Genomic DNA, 6,270 nt, shown 5'->3' on the forward strand with positions numbered 1-6,270 from the left:
CAGTGGCCCCGTGCCAGCCCTGCAGGCGGGCGGTGAGATAATCCGGCTAGACGGGCTGCCATCTTGGCACGTCCCAAGGCGCCCGGGGCCGCGGGGAGCTTCAAAAGGAAAATTAATGTCTCTTACCAGCAATTAGAGGAAATTATTCAGATAGAAATCTTGTTTTATATCTCCTCATCCTTGTTTTTCAATCCCCAGCCTTTGATTTCTTTCTTCTTCAGGGATTCTCAGAAAGACACTGAGAGCCGGGGCCGCGCACCGCGGCCTAACGAGCGCCGGGCGCACCTGGCGTGGCGGCCTCGCCCTGCGGCGGGTTCTGAGGCCGGCCCTGCTAAACGCAGCCCCAGGTCTCCAGGGCGGCTGGGGCCCCTTGGCAGCGGAGGGCGGCGCTCCCGGGTGGGCAGTCGTGGGTGGGCCCCAGCTCGGGCTGGCGCTCCTGCTGCCCGCGGGAGACAGCGCTGGGGCTGCAGGCCTGGCTGAGGTCACCCGCCCTCGGGTGACTCGGTGCTGAGGGCGGTCCTGGGTGCAGGAGAGGGCCGAGGGTGGCCTCAGTGGGAACCAACCTCCTTCCTGTCTCGCTGGGGACTTCCTCACGCTCCCACCCTCAGCATGTCCTCTCGGCCTTAGACTCGGCCCGGTGCTCCAGCCCTGCAGACCCACCGCCAGCTTCCCTGGCCTGGCCCCGTCCCCTCCACCACCTATCCCCCACTCCACATGCCCAGACAGGAGCTGGCCTGCCACGACCCAGAGTCCTGTGCAGCCTTGGCCTGGCATCAACCACCTCGTTTTTCTCTACCTGGCCGATTCCTGCGCCTCCTTCCAGGTGCAGCCCTGTCACCTTCTCAGCGACCCCTGCGTCACAACAGCGGGTGCCCTCAGCACTTAGCCCAGGCCACTGCGCTGAGCTGGCTGTAAGTATTCAGGACCCGACATCCCCTTGCAGGCAGGGCAGGTCTGCTTCATCGCCAGGTCTCCAGCGCCAGGTGGCCCGGCATGGGCTTTAATCAGCTTCTGCTTGAAGGAATGACGCCCAGTGACAATGACGGACGGCCTGAATAAATGAAGGAATGAGGGAAGGAGTGGGGTTCATTAGAAGAGGCACCAGGAACAGGGTGTCAATAGACTAATCTTGACTCATACCTCAGTCACTTCATCTCTGTGTGACATGGAACAAGTTGTTTTGCCTCTTTGAGCCTCAGTTTTCAATTCTTTAGAATGGGCTTAATAGGTCTGTCCCTGTCTTCAAAACAGTGTTGTGAGGAAAAAACAAAATAAAGGAGTTGAACTTGCTTTGCAAGTATATTAAAAGTCCACATACCACCCATCCATCCCTCCCTCCACCCATCCATCCATCCACTCACCCAACCATTCCCCCCTCCATCTCTTTACCCGTCCACCCACCCATCTAGTCACCCATCCATTTATCCATCCATCCATTCATCTATCCATTCTCTCATCCATTCATTTAACAACTGTGCACTGGGGACTCCTGATGCCAGGTAGTGTTGGGGTTTGGGGGACTGAGAGGGTCAGAAGCAGAACCTGCCACCGGACCCCCTCCCAAGGAGAGGTCAGCAGCAGAGAAGCACAGGCAGGAGCTGAGGGGGAAGGCTGGGCACAAAATCTCAAGAGTAAAGCCCAAAGTGTTGCCACTTCCTACCACCGAGCATGTACCTGCTCCTCTCAGGCCCAGCCTCTCCTAGCTTTGGAAAGCCTAGGAGACCAGGGATGCTAATTTTTTTATTTTTAGTTGTCTGGCTAATTTCTTTCTATTTTTAGTAGAGAGAGGGTTTCACTCTTGCTCAGGCTGGTCTCGAACTCCTGAGCTCAAACGATCCACCTGCCTCGGCCTCCCAGAGTGCTAGGATTACAGGCATGAGCCACCGCGCCCGGCCCTTACTTTATGTTCTTTTAGCAGCTGCAGGGATTCAAGGATGCTTTCATTCATCATTCAACACATGTTGAACGTTATCTGTCAGGCACTGGGTGGGGGCTGGGGGCTGGGGACAGAGCTGCTCTCCTCCACCAGCACATGGGATGGGGGCACTCTGTGTCACGTGTGTTACACACATCATCTCATTTAATCCTTAAATCCTGGGCCATTTTATAGCTGAGAAACTGCAGGGCCTGGAGTGCCAAGTGAGTAGTTTCCATCTGTTCACTTCTCACCATCTAAGCCCTTCTGTCCCTTGCCCCCCAGCCCTGACCTCTCTCTGAGCCCGAGAGAGCTGGCACATCCAGCCACCTGAGCTTCATCATGGGGTGTCCCATGGACACTCAACTTAGCACACTCCAGATGGAACTCTCTAAGCCTCTGTTTCCTCATCTGTAAAAGTAAAACAACATTTTCTACCTTACAGGATATTGTGAGGATATAACAATTTCATAGTTTCAATGGGCTCATCATAGGTGCTCAATGAATGGTGGCCATTGACTGTCTGGGAACATGTCCCCGCTGTCCAGCTGGCTGTAGTACTCATGCATGCAGCCCATGAATGCTCAAGTGTCCAGCGATCACCTGAAATCCACAGCAGTTCATTCATCCAATGCTGACATTGACAGGTGGTATGGTGGATTAAAGATGGCTACAAATTATTTGTCACTCCCTTCAAGAGATCTATTTCCTCTCCCCTTGAGTCTAGGCTGTCCCTGTGACAGCTTAATCAATAGAATGTGATGGAAAGAACGCTGTGCCAGTTATGGTCCTATCCTTTAAGAAGACTGACAGCTTCTGCTTCTCCCCTCTTGGAATGCCAGCTCTTGGGACATTGCTTCTCAGAATCTACCCATCATGCTGTAAAACGCAGAGAAGCCACATACAGGCACTCAGGTTGACAGCCCATCTAGAGTCCCAGCCAACGTCCAATGTAGCTGCCAGTCATGTGAATGAGCCACGTTGGATGTTCCAGCCCACTGTAGAGTCCCCAGATGGCTGTAGCCCCAACCAACATCCCATAAAGCAGAAGAACCTCCCAGCTGAGCATAGTCAACTCACAGGATGATCAAATTTAATAAGATGGTTATTGCTTTCAACCACTAATTTTGGGGGCAGTTTGTTATGCAGAAAACCCAAACATATGGTATGTCCATTTAGGAGATTTTTAAGTATTTATTCATATTTTTTTTTTTAAAAAAAAGACTCCAGAAAACTATGGACAACAGCTTGCTGCCTGTTTCTGTACAGCCTGCAAAGTAAGAACGGTTTTTACATTTTAAAACGGCTAGAAAAAGTCGAAAGAAGAATATTATTTTGTGACCTGAGTGAGAAAATTATATGAAATTCAAATTTCAGTATCCACAAATAAAGTTTGAGTGGCACACGAGCGGCGCTCATTTGTTCACATAGCGTCCACGGCTGCTTTCTCACGGCAGCGGCAGGCTTTCGTGGTGGTGACAGAGACCGTATGGCCCAAAGAACCTAAAATATTTACTATCAGGCCCTTTACTGAAACAGTTTACCAACTCCTTCTGTGGAACGTTAAATATGTAGCACGAGACTTTGAACTTAAAACCTTGCCTCCAAGGATTCGTATGTGTTTCTGAGCGTTTATTTATTTAGTCCTCTCGGTTAAAAATTTTAAAAAGCCACACTGCGGACTTTTTTCCTTATTTATTTATTTATTTGTGAGTTTGAAAGTCTTCAGAATGGCCCAATGGGGTGCAAACATTTAACAGATTATAGGAGGAATGCTGAGAAAGCTTTCGAGGAGAGATCAAAAGGAAGCTGTGCTGATGGGGAGGGACAGAGGACTTTGAAGAGAGAGGCAGGCATGGAAGAGGGGGGCAGCTGGACAGGGACACTCCCTTAGGCCAGCACAGCACCCCTGTGGCCACCCACTCTGGCCCCCGCCCGCCCCCACCGTCCTGCCCTGGCCAGAGCTCCAGGCCTCATGCCTAACGCTGGAGGTGGCTACATTAGCCATCCCCATCTTTGTCCCCTGCCCCCTCCCTGCCTCCCTCCACCAGCGCTGAGCTTGACAGCTCTTCCTCGTGTGGCCCTCGCTGTCCCCCAGGCCAGCTCTGACTCCCCCTCTGCAGCGTCGTCTGTGGTACACCCCTCTAAGTTCCCACTGGCCGGGTCGTACGTCTGAGACCCACTCGCTGCCTTCTGCTCTCTGGGCTGGACGTACCAGAGCGTGGTCGCTGGGCTTATTCACCTCTGGGCCCCCAGGGCGGCATCAGAACCCAGCTGCTGAACACAGGGGCCCACAGCCCGCACTGAGTATTTGGTATCAGAATCCCCTCCCACGCCCCGCCATCCGGGTGAAGTGTGGGGAGACATCAGGCCGGGCCTCCCACCCGGAGGGCATGGTCAGGGCCGATACCGAGCGGCCCCCACCTCGCCTGGCCTCTGGCAGGGCCTCTGGCCAGGAAGGAGTGGCTGACAGAGTCACCTCCGGCCAACAGGCCTGGCGCTGACAGCCGGGATCTGGGAGAACAAGAAGCCCATTCAGGGCGCAGGGCCGGGCGGGCCCCTCTTTCAGGTGCATGATCTCACCTCTCGGAAACCAGCCGGCCTGCCAGAGGGCCTCGTCAGGCCTTTGATGACCCAATGTTGAGGACACAAATCACAGCCCCAGGGCCTCCTGGGCCTGGCCCACACCCCACTCCATGGACAAATGAAAGGGGCCCAGACAGGGCCCGGATCTGGGCAGAACTGCGTGCGGGCAGCTGGACAGCGTGTCCACCCTGCAGAGAAAGGCCAGGCCCGACTGGGGTCCAGGGCCTGGCCGGGGACCCCATGCACCTCAAGGGGCAGGGCAGCCCAGCCCCCTCCCACCCCGTTTCCAGGGACATGGCAGCTTGTATGTTCTGGTCAGTCGGTGACATCAGGCCCACATACACCACCCCAGATCCTGGACTCCACCCCTGGGCCCAGCTGGGAGCTGGAGCTGAAGGGACTTTGCTCCTAGCCCAGCCCGAGTCTGGGCTTTGTCCCCCGATGGCCAGCAGTGTCCAGGAGGAAGGGACCAGCCAGGGGAGCAGTTGGCTCCATCTCGGGTAGGACCTGCCAGAAATGCTTGGCCTGCAGGAAAGTGCGCCGGGGGCCGTACTCTTCTGTGCGCTCACAGGACACGTCCCAGGAGCCGAAACTGGCCCAGAGGATATGCAACTCCGAGGCCAAAGAAGCCACTGACCTCTGCCCTCTTGGCATGTGTCCTTAGCTCCACCCATGAAGACCAGATGGCAGTCTCTGGCTTTTGCAAGTACTCCCAGGGCAGGAGTCCAAGACAGGGCACATGCTGGCCTCTCACTGTGCCCAGCGGTGGCCTCTGTCACCACTCCTGTGTGGGCCCCCAAGCCTCGAGGGAGGCCCCATGTTGTCAGGACAGCCACTCAGCTCTGGCGGGAGGCCCCAGGTCCTGCCACCTGACCCTGAGAATCTGTCTCAGCTCAGATCCTGCCTCTGACTACTGGCCAAGGTTGGCTCCCAGTGAATGCGACACCAGGCTGTCTGCTGCCGCCGGGAGCTCCTCCTGCCCTGGAGGGCCTGGCTCAGCGGGGCCCAGGCTGGCTCCTCCTCCCCCAGCAGCCAGAGCTTGTCTCTCCTCCAGGCCCCCCAGGACTCTGTAGCTCCTGCTGTGGGCTGCTGGTGGGCGCTAGCCTCTGGGTGTGAGCTGGCTCGGACTCCCAAGCCCAGCACAAGCTGCACTGAAGGGAAGTCTCTGGCATCGAGAGGGCAGCCTGACCAGGTCCTTGGGGCAGAAAGGTGGCAGGCATTGAGGGCAGGCAATCCTGGGCAGCCGAAGCCCTTGGACAAGTATCTTACCTTCTCTGAGCCTCAGTTTCCTGATCTGCAAAATGGGGATATTAACATCCTTTCAGCAACACAAGGCTGAAGAGAGGTTTCAGAGACACCAACCACGTGAAGCCCCAGGCACAAGTTCCAGCACCCAGGTGCTCAAAAAATGTCAGTCGATCCAGGCTTCTCTGTCACCTGCCGTCTGTGCCCAGTCCCCAGGAAGCAGACCTCAGCCAAGGCGGGAGCCTTCACGGCAGGCCCTGGGGAGAGCGCTGGGCCCGAGGCCCCAGCCCTGCCTTTGGGGCCTCTCTGCCGCTTCCTGCCTGTGTGCCCAAAGGCACGCCGCTTTTCCTCTCTGAGCCCGCGGATGCAGGACTGAGGCTCTGTGAGATTGTTTCACGGACTGTCACTGGGGATGTGTGGACCAGCAGGGGCCACCAGCTCATAGGAAAGACGCCATTGAAGCATAAAAACAACGAATACGAAGGCAGTGGCACCAAACGTCAGATGGCTTGCCTGGGCCCCGT

The sequence above is a fragment of the Microcebus murinus genome, chromosome 19, assembly GCF_040939455.1.
Source record: "Microcebus murinus isolate Inina chromosome 19, M.murinus_Inina_mat1.0, whole genome shotgun sequence".
NCBI classification, from domain to species: Eukaryota; Metazoa; Chordata; class Mammalia; order Primates; family Cheirogaleidae; genus Microcebus; species Microcebus murinus.